The following is a 22,030-nucleotide window of genomic DNA, read 5'->3' as shown; positions in this document are numbered from 1 at the left end:
CTGCTTGGGATTCTCTCTCCCTTTCTCTCTCCTTCTTTCCCCCCACCAAAATAAACATTAAAAAAAAAGAAAGAAAGAAACCTGGCTAACTGAACAATAACAGTAAGGAACAGTCAGAACTAAGAGATGGTCCATTTTAGTATATGAAGCAGCCACTCACCACAGACCCTGTTGATGTTGTACCACAGGATGGACACAATGATTTCTGCTGCTGGGTTTGTCAGCAGGAAGGCCAAGTCCTTTGCTGTGAGCTCTGTCCCCAGGCTTATCATGCCAAGTGTCTGAGACTGACATCAGGACAAGGGGGACAGACTTTGTGCAGAATTTCTGAGTGTGAGAGAAGATTACAGTAGTAGAATACATTGAGACTCAGGGTGAAGCCATGACAATGCTCTCCATCCAACATTCACCCTACCTGCTCACGTTTGCCATTCAGAAAATGAGACAGCCAAGGACAGATGCATTCCAGAAGCCTGTTCCCTTGGAACAGCATCTTGACTATGTGAAAAGCATTTTCCATCCTATGGACCTTTGCACATTGGCAAAGAATGCTAAAAATAAAATGTATGGCCGCACAGCAGCTTTCCTGGCCAAGGCAAAGTAGATTTTGCACAATTGCATCATTTATAATGGAGGAAGTCACAAACTGATGCAGATAGCAAAAGTACTCATCAAAATCTGTGAGTATGTCATGAATTAAATCAAAGTATGTCCCGTAGGTATCTAGCTGCTTGCAAAAGATGAGATAACTGGTTTTATGAGCCTCGTAGCAATCCACATCTTTTGGTCTGGGCAAAACTGAAGGGGTTCCATTCTGGCCTGCAAAAGCTCTGAGGGAGAGAGATGGATACGTTGATGCTCATTTCTTTGGACAACATGACAGGGCCTGGGTTCCAACAAATAATTGCTACCTCATGTCTAAGTAAATTCCTGTTTCTGTGAAAAAGACAAAATGCATCTTCAGAGGTACCTGGCTGGCTCAGTCGATACAGCAAACAACTCTTGATCTTGGGGTTATAAATTTGAGCCCCTCATTCGGTGTACAGATTACTTAAAAATAAAATCTTTTTATTTTTTGTATAAAGTTTATTTATTTTGAGACAGAGCGAGAGAGAAAACACGCACAAGTGGACAGGGGCAGAGAGACAGAATCCCAAGCAGGCTCTGTGCTATCAGAACAGAGCCCAACAGGGCTTGATCTCATGAACAGGGAGACCATTGCTTGAGCCAAGATCAAGAGTCTCATACTTAACCATCTGAGCCACACAGACACCCCAAAATCTTTTTTTAAAAAACATCTTCAACAGTGAAATGCAAGAGATGGAAGTGTACACAGAGAACATCTGCAGGAATTTTAGGGATTTTAATTACTTTTCCTTATGTAAACCCTACAGGCCCAACAGCCAACCAAATGCTGCTCGACACCAACAACCCTGGCACCAGCACCACCAAGATAGACAAGCAGGAGAAGGTCAAGCTCAACTTTGACATGACAGTGCCCTCCAAGATCCTGATGAGCAAACCCATGCTCAGCAGGGGCACGGGCCGCAGGATCTCCTTGTCAGAAATGCCACACTCCCCAATGAGTACAAACTCTTCTGTGCACACAGGCTCTGACATGGAGCAAGATGCTGAGAAGAAGGCCACATCAAGCCACTTCATCGCCAGTGAGGAGTCCATGAACTTCCTGGACAAGAGCACAGCTTCACCAGCCTGGGCAAACATGACACAAGCCAGAGAGTTTACCTGGCAGTCCAAAACTGTCTCTCCTAAAGCATCAATGCCACTCACAACAAAAACAGATAAAAAGTCCACCACAGAAAGCACCCTGAATCTTAACTTGGTTTGAAGCAATGCCGAGATGGACCTAGAGGAGCTGAGTGAGTCGGTCCAACAGCAGGTGGCACCTGTTCCTGTCATCTCACACAACTGGACATAAATGAAATCTCAGATGTTTACATGGCTATATAGCACAGCGATTCAGAAGATTCTGAGAGGTCAGATAGTAGCAATAGTGTAATAGTGACAATGAGCAGAAGTCCAAGAATGAGTCAGAAGATGCAGAAGACAAAGAGGGTAGTCGGATGGGCAAAGAGCCATCTGCTGTCAAATAAAGCTCCAACCGGCAAACCCAGTGGAGACTTAGGAAGAGCTAAAAAGCACCTGACCAACCAGTGAGGAAGCAGATCCAGGCTCAAAAAAAAGGGAAGTCCTCAGCCTGAGAAGGACTTTTCAGAAAAAGTGAAAGCCTCTGGAGTCCCCCGGTGACTCATTTGGTAGAGTGACCAACTCTTGATTTCAGCTCAGGTCATGATCCCAGGGTTGTGGGATCGAGCCCCGTGTTGGGCTCCACACTGAGTGTGGAGCCTGCTTAAGATGCTTGCTCTCGCTCGCTCTCTCTGCCCCTCTCCCCTGCTCACTTGCTCTGTCTCTAAAATAAAAAATAACAAAAAAACAGTGAAACCCTTGCCTCATCCCATAAAGGATAAACTGGAGGTAAAAGATGAGATGGATCCCCAAAAGTACATTTGGGCCTGGACTCCGATTCAGAGAGTGAACTCATCATACATTTAGGAGACCATTCTAAGAGAGGGACAAAAAAATAAGATAGAACCCAAATAACCATCTCCCAAGCAAGGTGAAAGAATCTGTAACAGATTGACAAGAATATATAACCATAAAACAAAATGAAAGTAAAGAAGTCTGTACAAGATGAAGGTGGAATAGTAAGGTGTGGGAAAGTGTATGCACGGAAATACATACTGTTTCAGCCTTTAGAGTAAGCAAAGTTGGGCTTTCATTTTGCCTGTGAGCTTCCCAATAGCCAAGGCAAACAGGAAAATACAGTCCCTTGAAAGATCTCATATTTTTTCAAAAAAGTAAAAAATATTCCAGCTGGAAAAAAAAAAAGGAATAAGACCATTGAGCCTCCACAAGTTCAGAGCTTGGCCAAGGATGTATAAATATGAGCGCGTAAACATATGACAAATGTAACTAAGTTCTGTGATGTAAGTAGAAGCAATATCAGCACAGGGCTGGGCCTAGAAAAGTAAGCACTTATCATCATGACTAATAGACTTTCTCAAGATCCTGTGTATCAGTTACATTGTACTGATAGTATTAGAAAATCAAGGATCAAAGAAAGTCACTCAGATGTCAGATGACAGTGAGTGACAGAAGTTAGGGTACCATTTCCCCAAGGGTGAAGGAAAAACATAGAAGAATGTGAATTAAAGATCAGCAAAGAGAATGAATATAGTACACAAAGAAATTCATCAATTTGTCATTAAGTAGAGGAGAGACTGATATAAAAATGATAAAAGAAGCACTAGTAATATCTAAATTAAATTCTTTGATTTCTTCTGGGGACATTTTGCCTGTATCCTGGTCAGATCTTTGTTCTGCTTTATAGCAAATTTTATTTTTTATTTTTTTAAAACAAACTTTTAAATGTGTATTTTTTTAAATGTTTATTTCTGAGACAGAGACAGAGCATGAACGGGGGAGGGTCAGAGAGAGAGGGAGACACAGAATCTGAAGCAGGCTCCAGACTCTGAGCTGTCAGCACAGAGCCTGACACGGGGCTCAAACTCACGGACCGTGAGATCATGACCTGAGCCGAAGTCGGACGCTCAACCGACTGAGCCACCCAGGTGCCCCAATGTTTATTTCTTTAGAGAGAGAGAGAGTGTGTGTGCACATGCGTGTGGGAGAGAGGCAGAGAAAGAGAGAGAAGCCTTAGCAGGCTCCATACTGTCCGTGCAGAACCCCAACATGGGACTTTATCTACAAACAAGAGATTATGACCTGAGCGGAAATCAAGAGTCAGATGCTTAACCGACTGAGCCACCCAGGCACCCCTATAGCAAAATAAATTCTGATGAGTGTTTGTTGCTTTACCCTGAACAAGTGGCTCTCTCACACTTTCTCATGCATATCTCACAATAATTCTGGGAGATAGGTATGAGAAATACTGTCCTTTCATAAACAAGAAAGCTGAGTCTCGGCAAGGGCTGGGAGTTAGTCCACATTAACCAGGTCCAGTGCACAGTGAACCACATCCTCATATCACACTTCCTGCTCCACGGGCTGTGCTCTTCCTACACCACCACTCAACTCTTCATAAGTTAGTTGGGGAAACAAGCTGTCAGTAGTTGTGGTCTGACAGGGTTTTGATCTAGCCTCTCTGTTTAAACTTCTGGACTCTCAAGCAACCCAAAAATGAATGATAGGGGATTTCTAGTAAAACCCCAGAAAATATAGCCTTGAAGGTGGTCCCCTGGAATGATGTTAAGGATCAGTTAGGGAGGGGCGCCTGGGTGGCTCAGTCACTTAAGGACCTGACACTTGATTTCCACTCAGGTCATGATCTCACCCTTGTGGGATTGGACCCCACATCTGGCTCTGCTCCGAAAGTGAGGAGCCTGCTTGGGATTCTCTCTCCCTCTCCCTCCCTCCCTCCCTCCCTCTCTCTCTCTTTCTCTCTCTCTCTCTCTCTCTCTCTCTCTCTTTTTACTCTCAAAATAAATGAATAAACTAAAAACAAAAACAATTAGGGAGAAGTCTTGCCAGGCCAAAGGTCTCTTCTCTCTCATGAGGGTTTCAGGAGAGTAGCCGTCTCTTTCTTCCTCCCCACCTTCCCCTCCTCTTCCTGCTCAGCGCGAATTCTGGATGCCATTGGCATTCTGGGGAATCAAGAAAGCTGACAAATGTGTTATTCTTCCCCCAAGCTGCTCATTACTTTATCAGACTTAATTTATGTAGTGAGCATGTCTTGTAGAATGGTTCTTAGATACATTCCTTTTCTGATATTCTCCAGGAAAGACAGAATGTAATTCACACGGTGCAATAGATTGTTTTCATGAGGCTGCCACGTCTTCGAAGGATGACTAAAACGTGCTGCATCCTGAGAGATAGGAGAGAACAATACAGACCGGTGACAAAGGGACCCATACAAATGTCCTTTCAGAGGCTTTCACTCATCAGTCAATACCCACCTCCAGATACAATTCCATTCATCACATTAAAATGTGTAATTCCCCCCGTACAGCATATTGTTGGTGAAAACATTTCTCACAGGTGTTTGACATTGTTTACTTTTTAGTATGATATCTCCACACCTTCTTCCTTTGAGGAAGGTGTTGACATCAGGTTATTTCTTCTCAATGAGTGCACTGTCGTCAAGTGGAGGCTCAATCATACATAGACTTTCCGTAACCACTCATAATCCCGCCTTCCGACTGACTCATCCTGAAGCCTCTTGCAGTTTTCCTGAACCTCTCACTATACCTATGGAACTTTCCACAAACTATTTAGACTGTGGTCACGAGGAGGCACCAAATCAGGCAGAATGATTATGTGTGGAAAGTATCTGAAGGTTGTGTGACCACAACAGGCAACCTGATGAGCGCAAGGGGAAAAGGAAGGGACGGCATTCTGTCATTCCATGTTTCAGTTCCTCAGTCGCACAACCTCTCTGGCTCGTGTTTTCTTACGTGTAGGCCCCCATTTTCCTTTATTTTATGCGTATAGAAAAGTATTTCATTTTGGAACTAGAGGCCCTCATTTCTCCCCTTCCAATCCCATCGTTCTCTCTGCCATCCCCAGGGACCACCTGTAAACTAAGTGGGACTAAGTTATTTTAACTGCTATTTCCAGATTCATCACAGATTCCTGTGGAATTTCCCTCCGTTAAGCTTCGGTTAGTAAATTAGACATCCTGCCTGCATCTGTTGAATCTCACTGAAGAGTGAAGACAACTCATTGCTGTTGGGTGGAAAATTGTTTATAGAAGCTGCAAAAACAGATTACAAGAATGGGATATTTTAGCTCTTCTTTATGACCCATGTACTTGAACAGAATGAATAGCCTGAAAGCCTGATGACCTACATAAGCAGATTGGCATTGGCTTTGCTACGACCAGGTTTTCTCTAACCGTAGGCTCTGTACAGCTCGAGTTTGCTCCCTTTATAAGATGAATATTCCATTAGCTGCAATCTCCAGAGGAGCCATAGCAGCTTTGGGTAGTTTTTGTTTGTTTTGTTTTTTTGAGGAGTGGAGAGGGACAGGGAAGCTATCTCCCATAACACTAAAGGCACAATTCTAAGAAATAGGTATTTGATCACTGTTTTTTTGTTCTTGTTTTTTTTTTTGGGGGGGGGGTGGGGTTTGATCATTGTTTATTAGTTTTCTTAATTTTAATGAGGGTTTCAGGAGCCCCTCTTTCTCTCCATCTGCTCCCCTCATCTTCCTTTTCAAAATTGTCTAGTAATGTTTTTTTTTTAATTTTTTTTAACGTTTATTTATTTTTGAGACAGAGACAGAGCATGAACAGGGGAGGATCAGAGAGAGAGGGAGACACAGAATCTGAAACAGGCTCCAGGCTCTGAGCGGTCAGCACAGAGCCCGACACGGGGCTCGAACTCACAGACCGTGAGATCATGACCTGAGCCGAAGTCAGACACTTAACCGACTGAGCCACCCAGGCGCCCCTGTCTAGTAATGTTTTTAATTAATTTTGCTTTCATTTTTAAAACACAAAAACACTGTTTGATATCATTTTTATGTCATCATCTTTACAATCATACAACATTTTGAAATTGTAAAGCATATACCTGTTATTTTCTCACGAGATGAATCCATATAATTGCTTGAGTGCAATCTCATCGGCCACAATTAAACTGTACTTAGTGAATGCCCATGTACATATTTTACCCCAAAGGTTGCTACTAGTTCTTGACCCTCACCTCAAGGTCATATGTCAACCCTGCACAAACTTTATTCTAGGAAACCTTTCCACTGAATTCTCTTTTCCTTTTAACTGAAATTTTTTTTTTAATGTTTATTTTATTTTTGAGAGAGAGACAGAGTGCAAGCGGGGGAAGGGCAGAGGGAGACACAGAATCCGAAGCAAACTCCAGGCTTTGAGCTGTCAGCACAAAGCCTGACACGGGGCTCAAACTTACAGACCATGAAATCATGACCTGAACCGAAGTCAAAGACTTAACTGACTGAGCCACCAAGGCACCCCTGAAATTTTCTTTTTTTTTTTTATGTTTATTTATTTTAGAGCGCACAAGTGAGGGAGGTGCAGAGAGAGAGGGGTTACAGAGGATCCTAAGCAGCGGGCCTCAAACTCAATAACTGTGAGATAACGACTTGAGCCAAAGTGGGACACCCAACCTCCTGAGCCACCCAGGTGCCCCTCCACTGAATTCTAACATAGGCCCACCTCTGAAACCCAAAAACTTCTGAAACTGAAATTTTTTTCTTAGAAATTTTGGCACACAATTCTTTAGGTGGGGTAGGGGCAGAGAGAGAGAGAAGATTCAAAGGGGGCTCTGTGCATTCAGCAGAAGGCCTGATGCAGGGCTCTAATTTATGAACCATTAAATCATAACCTGAGCAGAAGTCAGACACTTAACTGACTGAGCCACCCAGGCACCCCTGGGGTGAAACTTTTTATTAAAAAATCATAAAAAGGTTCATGTGTTTGATTTCCTGCTGGTAGAACTACATAAAGTATGCACTATCCACTTCATTATCTTTCTGAAATCTGAAATATTTTGGTTTTCAAATTACATCTGACCTAAAGGGTTTCGAGTAAGAGATTGTGGGCCCTTACACACACACACACATGCATGTGTGGATATGTTATAGGACATAAGTTTAAGAATTTCTAGGTGAGGGGTGCTGACAGTGAGGAGCCTGTGTGGGATTCTGTCTCTCTCCCTCCCTCTCTGCCCCTTGCTCACTCACGCTCTCTCTCAAAAATAAAATAATTTTTGTCCATCAACTGATGAATGGATAAAGAAATTGTGGTTTATATACACAATGGAATACTACGTGGCAATGAGAAAAAATGAAATATGGCCTTTTGTAGCAACATGGATGGAACTGGAGAGTGTGATGCTAAGTGAAATAAGCCATACAGAGAAAGACAGATACCATATGGTTTCACTCTTATGTGGATCCTGAGAAACATGACAGAAACCCATGGGGGAGGGGAAGGAAAAAAAAAAAAAAAAAAAAGAGGTTAGAGTGGGAGAGAGCCAAAGCATAAGAGACTGTTAAAAACTGAGAACAAACTGAGGGTTGATGGGGGGTGGGAGGGAGGGCAGGGTGGGTGATGGGTATTGAGGAGGGCACCTTTTGGGATGAGCACTGGGTGTTGTATGGAAACCAATTTGACAGTAAATTTCATATATTAAAAAATAAAATAAAATAAAATAAAATAAAACATGTATAAGTGAAAGCAAAAAAAAATAAAATAAAATAAAAAAATAAAAAAATAAAATAAAAAAAAAATAAAAAAAAAATAAAATAATTTTTTAAAAGATCAAGAAAGAATTTCTAGGTGAAATAAACAGATGTCTTTTTTTCTTATGTCTTTTCTTTTTGACTTCCAATGTGAGGTGTAGAATGCAGTGTTTTCTAGACATATTTGAGTGAATAACTTCCTTATCAAGGAGCTTCTCCACGCCAAGTCAATAAAACTTTGCTGGAAAAATCATGTAAGAATAGACTCTCCCAGATCTGGAGGATTGCACAATGCTCTCATTTCCAACACTTGCAAAACCTGCATTTACAAGGTTATCTATTATACCCACATTGCCAAATGAATGGCCTTTATTCAATCCCTATCCTCCCTCTTAGTATTTGACATGGTTGATCACATTCTTCTTGAGACTTTATTTGGCATCCAGGACACCACACAATCCTCTTATTCTACTGTGTTTTTTTTTTTTTAATGTTTGTTTATTTTTGAGGGAGAGAGTGAGCGAGCAGTGGAGAGACCGAGAAGGAGACAGTGGATCTGAAGCAGGCTCTGCTGACTGTAGAGCTCAAACTCATGAACTGTTGAGATCATGACCTGAGCCAAAGTCCAGCACTTAACCGACTGAGCTGCCCAGGTGCCCTCCACTGCTTATTTGCTGCTGTTTCTATCTCCTTTGTTGGAATAACATCCTCTTAATCTGTAAATGTTGGAATGACTCAAAGTTCACGTCTGTAGATGTGTTCTTTTCTCTGTGTTTACTCTTTATTTAATCTAATTCCCAGGTCCCTAACCTTAAATCCTCCTATCTAAAAACCCCCAAATGTACATGTCTACCCTAAACCTCTCTGCTGATATCCAGTTTTCCAACTTTGAGGTTTAGTCTGCATTTCAATTTTACCATGTCGAGAAACTGAACTCCTGATTGCTCTTCTGTCCAAGTCTAATCCATTCCCCGGTGTTCTCCCTCTCAGGATGTTTAATTTACTAGCGATGCCCAACCAGCTCTTTGAGGCAGTGCCAGATTCATCACAAAATGCACATAAGCAAACAATGGTTCTTTTAACTTTGTAAATGTTTGGCCTTCATTTTGAGTCCCAATTCAACATGAAGGCAAAAAATTGAATTCAGGCATCACCATTATAGAATTGTCTTAGCCAAATCAATTTTAAACTCAGATGGTTAAGGATTTTTGCATATCCCTCTTTCTCTTAGGGTGGCACATACGTTCAAGGGCTCATGTAAAATAATGGCATTTTAGAAAACTCTGGAAACTGTATTGTCAGCCGATCTTCATGCAGATGTCCTCTGGAAGGCACTTGACTCACCTTTGGTCACTGGCAGCTATCTATACTGGCACCTGACTCCCAGTTCTGCCATCATGTCCAGGCTCTGTAAGTCCATCCACCTGCTGAGTGTCCTGTTTCTCTCAGGCACGAGGCCCTTTACAGACCTTCACCATCTCTCAGCCCTGATGCACCGCCTTATTGGGAGATAGGACAAAGCTAGGGAAACTTGCAGATACTATTTTGTTGACACCAGGCTGGAACACTGGCGGAAAAACCAAGCAGCACTTGGAGATCTTGGTGGATTGGAGATTTATTTAACACCGGTGGGCTCAGAGGAGACTGTTTCTCCGAAGATCTGAGCACCGAATTCAAGTGGGAAGGGTAATTTATAGTTGTCAGCTTCCACATCTGTGGGGGTTTTCGCACGCATGGCAAACAGGGCAAGAAGAACCCCCTCCAAGCTAGAGACCAGAGCTTGTTTTAGCCCCGTCGGCCATCTTATGGTATAAAACTTTATTCATTTTTGCAACAACTTCACGAGAAGCATTCTGGGTGTGATTGTCTGAGTCCCGATCTTCTGTGCTGCCATTTCTTTTTGAGAATAGCTTTTTTAAGTTTTTTTAAACCATTCTTTAACACAGGCGCACACACACACACACACACACACACACACACACACACACTCTTCCCTCAGAAGTAATGGGAAATTTCAGACCCCAACTGAGAGAGTCACACCATCTAACAATTCTGTACCCTCCTCTGACTCTTTCTTACTCTGGCTGATTTAACCTTGTCTAATCTCCAGATTGGGGAAATGTATATTTTCATGCACTCTATTTATTTATCAATACATATTATAAACTATTTCTGGCATTTAAAATACCGGCTTTCCAGGTGCACCTGGGTGGCTCAGTCAGTTAAGCGTCTGACTTCGGCTCAGGTCATGATCTCAGGGTTTGTGAGTCTGAGCCCCGTGTCGAGCTCTGTGCTGACAGCTCGGAGCCTGGAGCCTGCTTCAGATTCTGTGTCTCCTTCTCTCTGCCCCTCCCCCACTTGTGCTCTGTCTCTCTCTCTATCAAAAATATACAAACGTATAAAAAAAATTTTAAATACAGGCTATCCAGCTTAGATGTGAAGTTATCCAGCTAGATGTAAAGCACTATAGATTGAACTGAAGCCATCTGTATCAGGTTGAATAACTTAGCAACAAACAATGCCCAAATCTCAGTAGCTCGTTACGATAAAAGTTTATTTCTCTTTCACACCAAATGTTCAATATGGATTGGTAGGGATGGTGTTTCACTGAGGTTACTCAGGACGCTGCGCTGATGCAGGCTTCATCTCATTATATGGACTGTTATGTCCAGAATTCGTGATCCCCAAAGACGACTGGGGAGCCGAGTTTGATGCAAAAGCAAAAGAGCCTTTATTCAAGCTAGCTCGAGCTCAATCCCCTACCTGCACCGAGGCAGCGGTGAGATACCAGGGAGAGAGCGCGAGTTTCAAAAGCACAAAGGTTTTATTGGGGCCTAGGGGCAGTTGGTGAGGTAATGGCTGTGGCCTCAGCCGATTGGCTGGGGAAGGGTCGGAGTCCTGTTACGCAGGTCGCTGGGCATGTTTTGATCAGGAAGTTTGAACGGGTGAGCGGGAGGTTACTCAAGGGGAGGAGGCGTGGTCTAGGTGAAGGACACAGAACCAGATGGAGTCTGCCGGTGTAGGCCCGCCCTTTCAGTGTCTGTTACATTCTTAAGAGGAACCTTATGCTTGAGGGAGATTGCTCGTGGTCAGATGTTCCCAGTATTGTTTTAAAACATGTTTTTTTTCCCTACCCAGGGAACTCAGCTCCTAACCTTTCCCTCTCTGCCTTATTTTATCCTATCTTTCCCTATCATAATATTGCCAGCTGTTTTCCAAAGTGATTGTAGTAATCAATACTCCATCTAGCGATGTCTAAAAGATCACAATAATCTGGATCTTCTCCAAGTTAAACGTCCGACTTCGGCTCAGGTCATGATCTCACAGTTCATGGGTTCACTCCACACTGACCTCGCAGAGCCTGTTTGGGATTCTATCTCTCTCCCTCTTTCTCTGCCCCTCCCCCACTCACGCTTTCTCTCTCAAAATAGATAAATAAATTTAAAAAAAAAAGAAAAAGTCAAAGGTGCTTCAAGAAAGGAAGATAGCTGTTACAGTCAAATAAAAAGATCTCAGTTTCAAAGAATAAGGTCTCTTATCTTCAGTAGCTGTTGGTCAAGGGATGCTAAGCTAGACTGTGGTTTAAAGATTAATTCCAAATTAATTTAGACTGGGTTTTTTCCCAAAGAATTTGTTCTCTTTTTTCTTTCTTTTTTTTTTTTTTAGAGAGAGCGTGAGAGGAAGAGGAGGAGGGGAAGGAGGGAGGAGGAGGAGGAGGAGCAGGAGAGAGAGAGAGAGAGAATGAGAATGAATCTTAAGCAGGCTCCACACCCAGTGCAGAGCCCATTGCAGGGCTTCATCCAACCACCCTGGGATCATGACTGGAGCCAGACACTCAACCAATTGAACCACCAAGACACCCCTCATATTCTTAACTTTTAGTTCCTATTTGGGTTCACATCTGAAACCCTTGCTTGATGTTAAGAGGACAGAAGTGGCTGGAAAGTTATTTTGCCAGTGAGGTGGAGAGAAAGGCCAGGGCTAAGCAAAACTGGGAGACAGGCTCCATACCAGATGTTACCAATCAGTCTACATTTCTGGATTTTTCATTCCTTCTGTTAGCACCTTCAGGAAACTTAATAAAAGGACTATTGACATAGATGTGGACAAAGTTAAGAGAAATATGAAGGTGAGTTGTATGTTAAATATCTTAATAGGGGTCTGCTTTGACTCCAGAATTATCCCTAGGGTCTAGCGTAGAAAAATCATGATCTTTGGTTTGTTTCTTATTTGGTTTATTTTGCTAGATTTATATACATGCCACCTCAGAATTTTACTGGGTAATTTTCAGTTTCCGTTATTACAAGTCAGAGGAAGAATGTGGGTGAAAATAAGGGCTCAATGGGTAAGTAAATCTGATTTCTAAAATTTTACTCTGAACAAAGTATCATGCTGCTCTTATAAAAAATTAAAGATAACACACACGTTTATGGAGAAGTTTGAGTCTCAATAAAAGTGTGAAATGGTGTGTTGTGTATATTTGAAGAAAGCAAATAAGCAAACATCCAGCAGAAGGGAAAGGATGGATGTAGAACACAGAAAGAGATTATATGTTACTATTTCATCTATTTGAATTCTACAAATTTAATAATGTTCAGTGGATAAAAGGAGGATAGAAAAGAAATTGGAATCTCAGAAAGAAATAAAATCCCTTCCAGCCAAAGATGATAAAATCAATATTTATCAAGCAAACAAGATCATAAAAAACTTACATGGTTTCCTTTCCTACTTAATCAGAAAAGGGTGTATTGATATTTGCTTTAGATAGTAGAAGAAAAATAAAGTTGAAATTGTGGGAGGGAAGAAGGGGTGCCTGAGTGGCTCAGTCAGTTGGTTGAGTGTCTGACTTTGGCTCAGGTCATGATCTCATGCTTCATGAGTTTGAGCCCTGCATAGGGCTCACTGCTGTCAGCACAGAGCCCACTTAAGGTCCTCTATTCCCTCTCTGTGTACATCTCCCCCACTCACACTTTCTTTCTCAAAAATAAGTAAAATATTTTTAGAAAAAAGAAATTGTGGAAGGGAAAATACTTGATTTTTCATCAGCTAATGGATTATTTCTAAGAACAAGAAAAAGCAAGTCAAAGCAAGAGAGTATATATAGGTATAGATATATAGATAGTCTTTTAGATAGATAAACCTGTAAATAGGTATTGACGTGTGTGATGTTTTGATTTGTAATAAGAAATATATATTTGGTCTTTGTCCATTTCCTGACACAGAGCTCCTAAAACCTTTGGAATTTTCTAAGTGATAGGAGCAATAAAAATGTCTTTTGTTATTCATAACAAATGCCTTTCAACCACACCTGAGTTTATGTTAATGAGGTGACTTTGGAAGCAACTAAGAATGGGGGCTAGTTGCCAAAAGAACCAACCACATGATTAGAGGTCAGACCAGTTCATCCTACCCCTGATTTCCAGGAAGGGAGAGGGACTGGAGATTAAATCAATCATCAGTGGCCAATGATTTAATCACTCTTGCTTATGCAATGAAGCTTCCATAAAAACCCAAAAGGACAGGGTTCAGGGAACTTCTAGGTTGGTGAACACATGGAGATTTAGGGACAGTAGTGCTCCTGAAGAGTACTGGTCCTTTCTGCATACCTTGCCCTATGCATCCCTTCCATCTGGATGTTCCTGAGGTATATCTTTTTATAATAAACTGGTCATTTAGTAAGTACAGTTGACCCTTGAACAACATGGATTTGAACTGTGTGGGTCCATTTACAAATGCATATTTTCTTTGATCATACAGTACTGTAGATCTATTTTCTCTTCCTTGTGATTTTCCTAATATTTTATTTTCTCTAGCTTACTTTATTATAGAAAGACAATATATGATACATATATAAAATATGTGTTATCAACTGTTTATGTTATTGGTAAGGGTTCCAGTCAACAGTAGGCTATTAATGATTAAGTTTTTGGAAAGTCAAAAGTTATAAAGGGATTTTCAGCTATGTGGAGGGTTGGTGCCCCTAAGGGTCAACTGTAAAATGTTTCTAAGCTGTTTTGTGAGCTGCTCTAGCAAATTAATCCAACCCAAGGTGGGGTTCATTGGAACCTCCAATCTATATCCAGTTGGTCAGAAGCACAGGTGATAACCTGGGTTTGTGATCGGCATCTGAAGTTAAAGTGAGGGCAGCCTTGTAGGACAGCCCTCAACGTGTGGGATCTGATGCTATCTCATGGTAGAGAGTGTCAGAATTGAGTTGAATTGTAGGGCACCCAGCTGGTGTTTGAAAATTAATTACTTGTTGGTGTCGGGGAATCCACCCCCTACACTGTAGTTGGGTAAGCAGAACCTAAATAATTTGTTGGAAAAATGTGGAAGAATGGCAAATTATACTTTATAGTAGAAAGCCAACTACTAAATGTAGAAAAAATAAATTTGGTAATCATCATGATAAAAATTAATCCAGGCAAGAATCATCACCAGATTCTAATTTTTTTAAGTTTATTTATTTATTTTGAGAGAGACAGAGACAGCCTGAGCAGGGGAGGGGCAGAGAGAGAGGGAAAGAGAAAGAATCCTAAGCAGGTTCCATGCTGCCATATGTGGAACCTGACATAGGGCTCGAACTCACAAATCACGAGATCATGACCTGAGCTGAAACCAAGGGTCAGTCACTTAACCGATTGAGCCACCCAGGCACCTCAAGAATCATGAAAAGATTCTAAAACTAGTGAATGAAAGTCCACAGTTCAATAAGGTAGTGACATCATTTGAAAGAATCTTCCTCGGGGCGCCTCGGTGGCTTGGTTGGTTGGGCGTCCGACTTCGGCTCAGGTCATGATCTCACGGTTCGTGAGTTCGAGCCCCGCGTCGGGCTCTGTGCTGACAGCTCAGAGCCTGGAGCCTGCTTCAGATTCTGTGTCTCCCTCTCTCTCTGCTCCTCCCCTGTTCATGCTCTGTCTCTCTCTGTCTCAAAAATAAATAAACGTTTAAAAAAATTAAAAAAAAAAAAAAAGAAAAATAGAGAAAGAAACTTCCTCAAAAAAGGAAGAAAAAGATACTATGATAGAGAGCCCTGGAAGGTGTCACTTTAACCAAGCGGTCAAAAACATTACCAGTCATATGCTTCCTGATATATTGCACCAAAAAGGATACATATCACTACTATAATATTGCTAACAAAAAAAAATGCATATCATGATCTAATGAGGAAAGAAGTGATAGAAGTTCTACATAACAAATGGACTGTATTCACCAAAAATACTGATGTTATAAAGCAGGTCAGAAACTGCTTTTTGAATTGTGTACAGTTCTCCACTGCAGATTGTGCAGTCTTACTCCAGAGTCCTAGGAATCTGTATTAATAGTCTTTTATTGGGGCTTGCCATAAACTCTAAATGGTGTCTTTTAGAGAATGACCAACCAAGAAACAGCCCCTTAATTATAGAGAACAAACTGATGGTTACCAGAGGGGAGGTGGGTGGGGGAGAGTGGGTTAAATACGTGATAGGGGTTCAGGAGTGCACTTGTCGTGATGAGCACTGAGTGGTGTATGGAAATGTTGAATCACTATTATTGTACACCTGAAACTAATGCAACACTATATATTAACTAACTGGAACTAAGGTAAAAACTGGAAAAAAAAGTTTTGTCTTTTGTCAACTTTCATACCCATAATAATATAGAGTCTCCCAGATTATATGTGACAAGCAGTAGAAACACTTGGATTACAGCCTTTTCCTGAGGCAGAGCCCTTTTCTGCTCTGAACCCCACTCACAGCTGAGACCATTTTGTGTCACTCAATATATGGGCTGGAACAGTATTGCCACTTATGGATTGTGCTTTGTGCAGAACCCCAAAGGGCATTCTAGGAATTGAGCTTTCTTCTTTGTGGAGGAATGTTTGAGATGCAATCATATTCCCTTCACTACAGAGGAGATGTGTTGCCATATCTCAGACCACTGACCCTTAACATTTTTACCAATGGTGTGAACTCCTCTCTTTGGAATGCATTCACCTGACCAGGGCTTTCAACATATTTGCTACTTCTTACTGGTCTAGTTAGCAAGCTCTAGTCAATATGTTGGAAATTTTTGATGTTCTGTAGAATGTCCAGACAGGTAGATGTCTTCAGAGTATATGACATCAAAGGGTAGGAAATTTACTATAGACCTAGGACAGGACTGTAAACATATATTGTTATCTCTTCCCAGTAAATTCATACTATTTATAATCCTCCCTTTTGATAGAAACAAAAATATGTATTTGCCACTTCAGGGACTGCTTACCATGTACTTTGGTTGTGTTCATCTGCTCTAGCAGAGACACCACTTCTGGCACAGTAGCAACAATTGGGGATAGTAAATGTTTGAGTTTGCAGTAGTCCACTAATACAATATGGAATGTGTTTGGATTTTGAAAGTATGAGACTGACAGATTAAATGGAGATATGATAGAGACCACCAATCCTGCATTCTATAGGTGCTGCTACCCTTAGAATGTAGGATTGATTTTTACTTACTGTCTTGGTTGAGAATGGGAGTAATTTCTAAAGCTTTTGCTTGGCCTTTCACACTATCATAGCTCTTACCCTACAGGCCAAGAAACCAATGTGAGGTTCGGCCAACTACCAACATTACCTATTCTAATTGCAAATTTTGCACTGTGTACCCAAAGGATTAACTGTAAGATGGGGCTGGACCAGAACTCCATTCACTCATTCATTCATTCAAAGTAAGCTGTACATCCAACATGGGGCTTGAACTCAAGACCCTGAGATCAAGAGTCACATGCTCTACTGACTGAGCCAGCCAGATGCCCCAGGACTCCATTTATTATCTGGCCATTATATGTCCTCACTCTGACTGGGGTCCATGTGATGCATTGAATTTTTGGATTCCAGCATCAGTTTGGACCCTATGTCCAACAGTCCTTGCAATGTTTGTATATTTATGTAGCCCAGGGAAGAGCTACTTAAGTAAATGAACATAGCTCTAACTGGGAAAGCACTGAAAGAATTATTGCATTCACTTGTCAACATTTTGAAGGGTCCTGCTTTCTGAGGACCAGGCCTCTCTTTCAATCCAAGAGTTATGGGTGTTAAGCTGGCTCAATTCTGGAAACTGAGCAAGGGATGGTGATTTACATTAGGTAATAAGTTTCCTAATAATCTATTCTTGATTTCTTTTGATTGTACTGATCAAAAAGAACCCTTGTCAGAGGCCCATCTATTTGGCTCTGAGAGATACTGTATTCTGCTAATCACTTTCATAACCTTCTACAGGTCAGACCATCCTGGCTGGCATTTTGATTTTTCTGCTCGAAATAATAATTTAATCCATCTGACTCTGATCATTCCATACTACCAGTTGTTTATTGTTTTAAGTTACTACCACTTCCTTTGCTATCATTAATCCAATTTTTTTAAAGATTTTATGTTTAAGTAATCTCTACATCCAACATGGGGCCCAAACCTACAACCCCAAGATCAAGAGTTGCATTCTTTACTGACTGAGCCAGCCAGGCACCCTGAGCCCAATTCTGTAATAGCATATCTTACTTCCTCATCCCTTACCTACAGAGGAGAACAGCCACTAAAATTTTTAGTGGTATGATTGTCTGTATTACCACCATATTTTTACCATTTGGTATAAGGTATATCCTCTGGGCCCTACTTTGAAGCATATATATCATGGTGGCTTTTCTGATATTACATAGTGTAACAAAATGGTCTAGTATGCTATGAGCATTTTATGAGGTTTTTTTAAATTTTTAAATTTTTAATTGATTTATTTTTATTTTATTTTTTTAGGGTGTTTTTGTTTATTTTTGAGAGAGAGAGAGAGAGAGAGAGAGAATATGAGTGTGGGAAGGGCAGAGAGAAAGAGAGACACAGAATTGGAAGCAGACTCCAGGCTCTGACCTGTCAGCACAGAGCCCGATTTGGAGCTTGAACTCACAAACCACAAGATCATGACCTGAGCTGAAATCGTACGCTTAACCGACTCAGCCATCCAGGTGTCCCTTTTTGTAATTATTTAAATGAGCATTTATTTTTATTTTATTTTCTCTTTAATGTTTATTTTTGGGAAAGAGAGAGTGCACAAGTGGGGAGGGGCAGAGAATCCCAAGTGGGCTCTGTGCTGTCAGCACAGAGCCCCATGTGGGGCTCCAACTCCCAAACTGTGAGATCCTGACCTGAGCTGAAATCAAGAGTCAGACACTTAACCGACTGAACCACCCAGGCACCCCTTTAATAAGCATTTTACTACCTTCCCCTACTGTCTGCAGTGTTATGTCTGGGTTTTCTCACTCAGTTATAAAGACTATTGCTTTTCCCATGCTTCAGCATATTCATATAATAGCTGTGGGTCCTTGTCAAGGTGTTAAATCCTGTATCCCAGAAGAGCTCTCACAAATCAATAAACTTTCCATTTTCTAATGTCAGGGAGCAAGAATTTCTGTTCCCTTCAGAGGGCCTTCTAGCTAGACTAAGAATCAAACTGACATGAGCTAGATTAACAGGAGAAAGTAAAATTTAATAGCATATGTACAGGGAATCCACACGAACCTGGAAATTCCAAAGACAGGCAAAATGAGTATATATGTCATCCTGAACTAATGAGATGGGGGTAGGGGTCTGGGACTTCAGAGGAAAGGAATACAATTCACAGGAAATAAGAAGCAGATATTTGGTAATTAGATGTTTGCCCTGCCATACAGATGGGTCACTCAGATAAAATTTATCTCTGCTAATAACCCTTATTCTGGGAAAGATCCCCAATATAGAGTTTCCTACCTAGTTAAGGGAGGGGCAAAATTCTCTCTTGAGGCTGTCGGGTCTCAGTTGCCTTCAGCTCAGAATCATCTTCATGTCAAAGCGGCCCATCATAGGGGTGCCTGTCCTCAGCTCCTACACTAACATTATATTCTGCCCATACTTGGTCCAGTGCCCTCTGATCGCAGTCCTACACTAACTGTTATAGCTCTTGGTGGTGTATGTTGACTAGAAACTTCAGATTTCTTTACAACATAGTCTCTTTTCTTCTTTCTTTTTTTTAAATGTTTATTTTTGAGAGCGCGCAAGAGAGATAGCATACATTTGGGATGGGGAGAGGCAGAGAGAGTGGGGGACAGAGCATCCAAGTGGGCTCTGCACTGACAGCAGTGATCCCGATACGGGGCTTGAACTCACAAACGGCGAGATCATGACCTGAGCTGAAGTCTGATACTTAACCCACTGAGCCATCCAGACACCCCTAATATTTTTTTTAAATTTATTTATTTTGAGAGAGAGAGAGGGAGAGAGAGAGAATCTCAAGCAGGCTCCACGGTGTCAGCACAGAGCCTGATACAGGGCTTGATCTCATGAACCTTGACATCATGACCTGAGCTGAGATCAAGAGTCAGAGTCTTAACCAACTGAGCCACCCGGGTGCCCCTTCTATGTCATCTTTTATCACTTTTGGTAATTGATATTTGTGATTTTTAAAATTTAATCTAAATTCTCAAATATATTACTGAAAAGTTATTTGTAATATCTTTTTATGTGTTTTTAATGTCTTAAAGGTTTGTATTGATGTCCCTTTTTTTTTCTCTGATATTGGTAATTTTATCCCCTAACCTGACAAAACATGTTTAGTATTCATTAATTAATGTTACATATTCCAAAAGATGAATATTTCCCTTTATTCTCCATTATATGCTTGTGTTCTATTTAATTAAATTCTACCTCTTTAGTACTTGTGAAATAATATATGTTTTCCTTATCTTCGAGTGTCTATTAAACAGTAATCTTTTTTTTTATAATTTTTTTAATGTTTGTTTATTTTTGAGAGAGAGAGCGTGACTAGGGGAGGGACAGAGAGAGAGAGAGAGAGAGAGAGAGAGAGAGAGAGACAGAATCCCAAGCAAGCTCCAAGCTGTCAGCACAGAGCCTGATGCAGGGCTCAAACTCACAAGTGATGAGATCATGACCTGAGCTGAAGTCAGACACCCAACCAATATAGCCACCCAGGTGCCCCAACAGTAATCTTTTTTTAAAGAGTTCAGCTTTTTATTGAACAGGTTACAGAAAGGATTTAGTCAAAAAGACCAAAGCCCATGTCATCATCAGACTCTTCTGATTCTTCTTTCTTTGCTTCCACTTTCTTCTCCTCACCTGGGGCAGCAGTAGTGGAAGGAGGGCCTCCTGCTTGTACAGCACTGGCTGCTGGGGCAGGTCCACCGGCCTCTACCTTGCAGATGAGACTCCAGATGTTGATGTTGGCCAGAGCCTTTGCAAACAAGCCCTGCCAGAAAGGTTCAACATTTACACCTGCTGCTTTAATGAGGGCATTGATATTATCCTCCGTGACAATCACCTCCTTATCCACTCAGCAGAATAGGTGCAGGTGAGCTCTAACATGGAGACCATGGTGCAGGCGAGTGCTGAGCAGGTGCTGCCCGGCATGGTGCTAATGGCCAGACGAAGTGAGGGGCTCACCTCAACATGGCCTTAGCTTCCTTGCTCAGAAATACTGAGTACCTTAGTGGCAGCAGAGGAAAGCTAATATAATTTTTGAGGTAGAATCCTTCCCAGTTTGTAATATATTTAAAGCAATGATAATATTTGCCTTAATCCACAGTTCATGTGTCTTTCAAGTTTTCTAACTAGCTGTATATATACATGTGCAGTAAAGGAGTGGTAAACGTCTATCACAGAGCTAGAAAATTCTCAGTTTGGACCCTAACTGGATTTTTTAAATTAAGTTTATTTATTTATTTTGAGAGAGAGAGAGAGAGAATGGGCAGGGGAGAGGCAGAAAGAGAGGGAGAGAGAGAATCCCAAGTAGGCTCCCTGCAGTCAGCACAGAGCCCGACACAGGGCTTGAACTCACGAATCATGAGATCATGACCTGAGCTGAAACCAAGAGTTGGATGTTTAACTGGTTGAGCCACCCAGGCACTCCTAACTGGATTCTTTTTTAAGTTTATTTATTTTCAGAGAGAGAGAGAACATAAGGAGGGGAGAGGCAGAGAGAGAGGGAGAGAGAGGATCGAAACCACAAACCATGAGATCATGACCAAAGTTGAAATCACAAGTCAGTTGCTCAACTGATGAAGCCACCCAGGTACCCTTAACTGGATTTCTTAATAGCTATATTAATGGACAAATTTACATATTTCAAACTCACTTTTCTTGTCTGCAAAATGGAGATAAAAACATATTCCTATTGGTATTATTGAAAGAGAGGGAACCTAAAACCCAGCCCTTTCTAGATTCATTGTAAATGTTGGCCTCATTCCATTTTTCTTTGTTTTGTTTTGTAAGTATAGTGTAGGGGAGGAAAAATAATTTTTCCCCTACCTCTGTAGGTTCTTGGCTGAGACACGCTGTAATAAAACACAGATTAACAAGAGAAAAAACTAAGTTTAATAATATGTATACCTCCCATATATATGGGAGAGACCCAGAAAAACTGAGTAACTCCCAGAGATGGCCCAAGCCACTGCCTTAAATAACATCTCCAGCTAAAGACAAAAGATGTAGGAGCGGGAGAAGTAATGGGAGGTTATCAGGCAAAGCACAGTAAACAGGGTATGGTTGTTATGCATATTTAAGTCCACTCTTCTCAGCTGACAAGTTTCTAGAGATTTAGTTATCCTGGTACAGAGAGAGAGAGAGAGAGAATAATTATAACTGTAGATGTCTCTTACTGAAGGGTAATTTCTACTCTTTTTTTTTCTTTTTTAATTAAGTAAGTTTTAAGTCCAACATGAACTTGAAATTGTGACCCTGAGATCAAGAGCTACATGCTCTACTGACAGAGC

At 41.3% G+C, this 22,030-nt stretch overlaps 2 pseudogenes; one reads left to right on the top strand and one right to left on the bottom strand.

Annotated features, from left to right (window-relative positions):
• The first annotated feature begins 1,273 nt into the window (after positions 1–1,273).
• Positions 1,274–2,268, top strand: LOC109259333 (protein kinase C-binding protein 1-like; annotated as a pseudogene).
• A 17,983-nt stretch (positions 2,269–20,251) lies between these two features.
• LOC109259334 (60S acidic ribosomal protein P1-like) lies at positions 20,252–20,633 on the bottom strand (annotated as a pseudogene).
• Between the last annotated feature and the right edge of the window lie 1,397 nt (positions 20,634–22,030).

This window comes from Panthera pardus, unplaced genomic scaffold (assembly GCF_024362965.1).
Source record: "Panthera pardus isolate Hobbes unplaced genomic scaffold, ASM2436296v1 HiC_scaffold_27, whole genome shotgun sequence".
Taxonomy (NCBI): Eukaryota; Metazoa; Chordata; class Mammalia; order Carnivora; family Felidae; genus Panthera; species Panthera pardus.
This window is presented reverse-complemented; position numbering and strand designations above follow the sequence as displayed.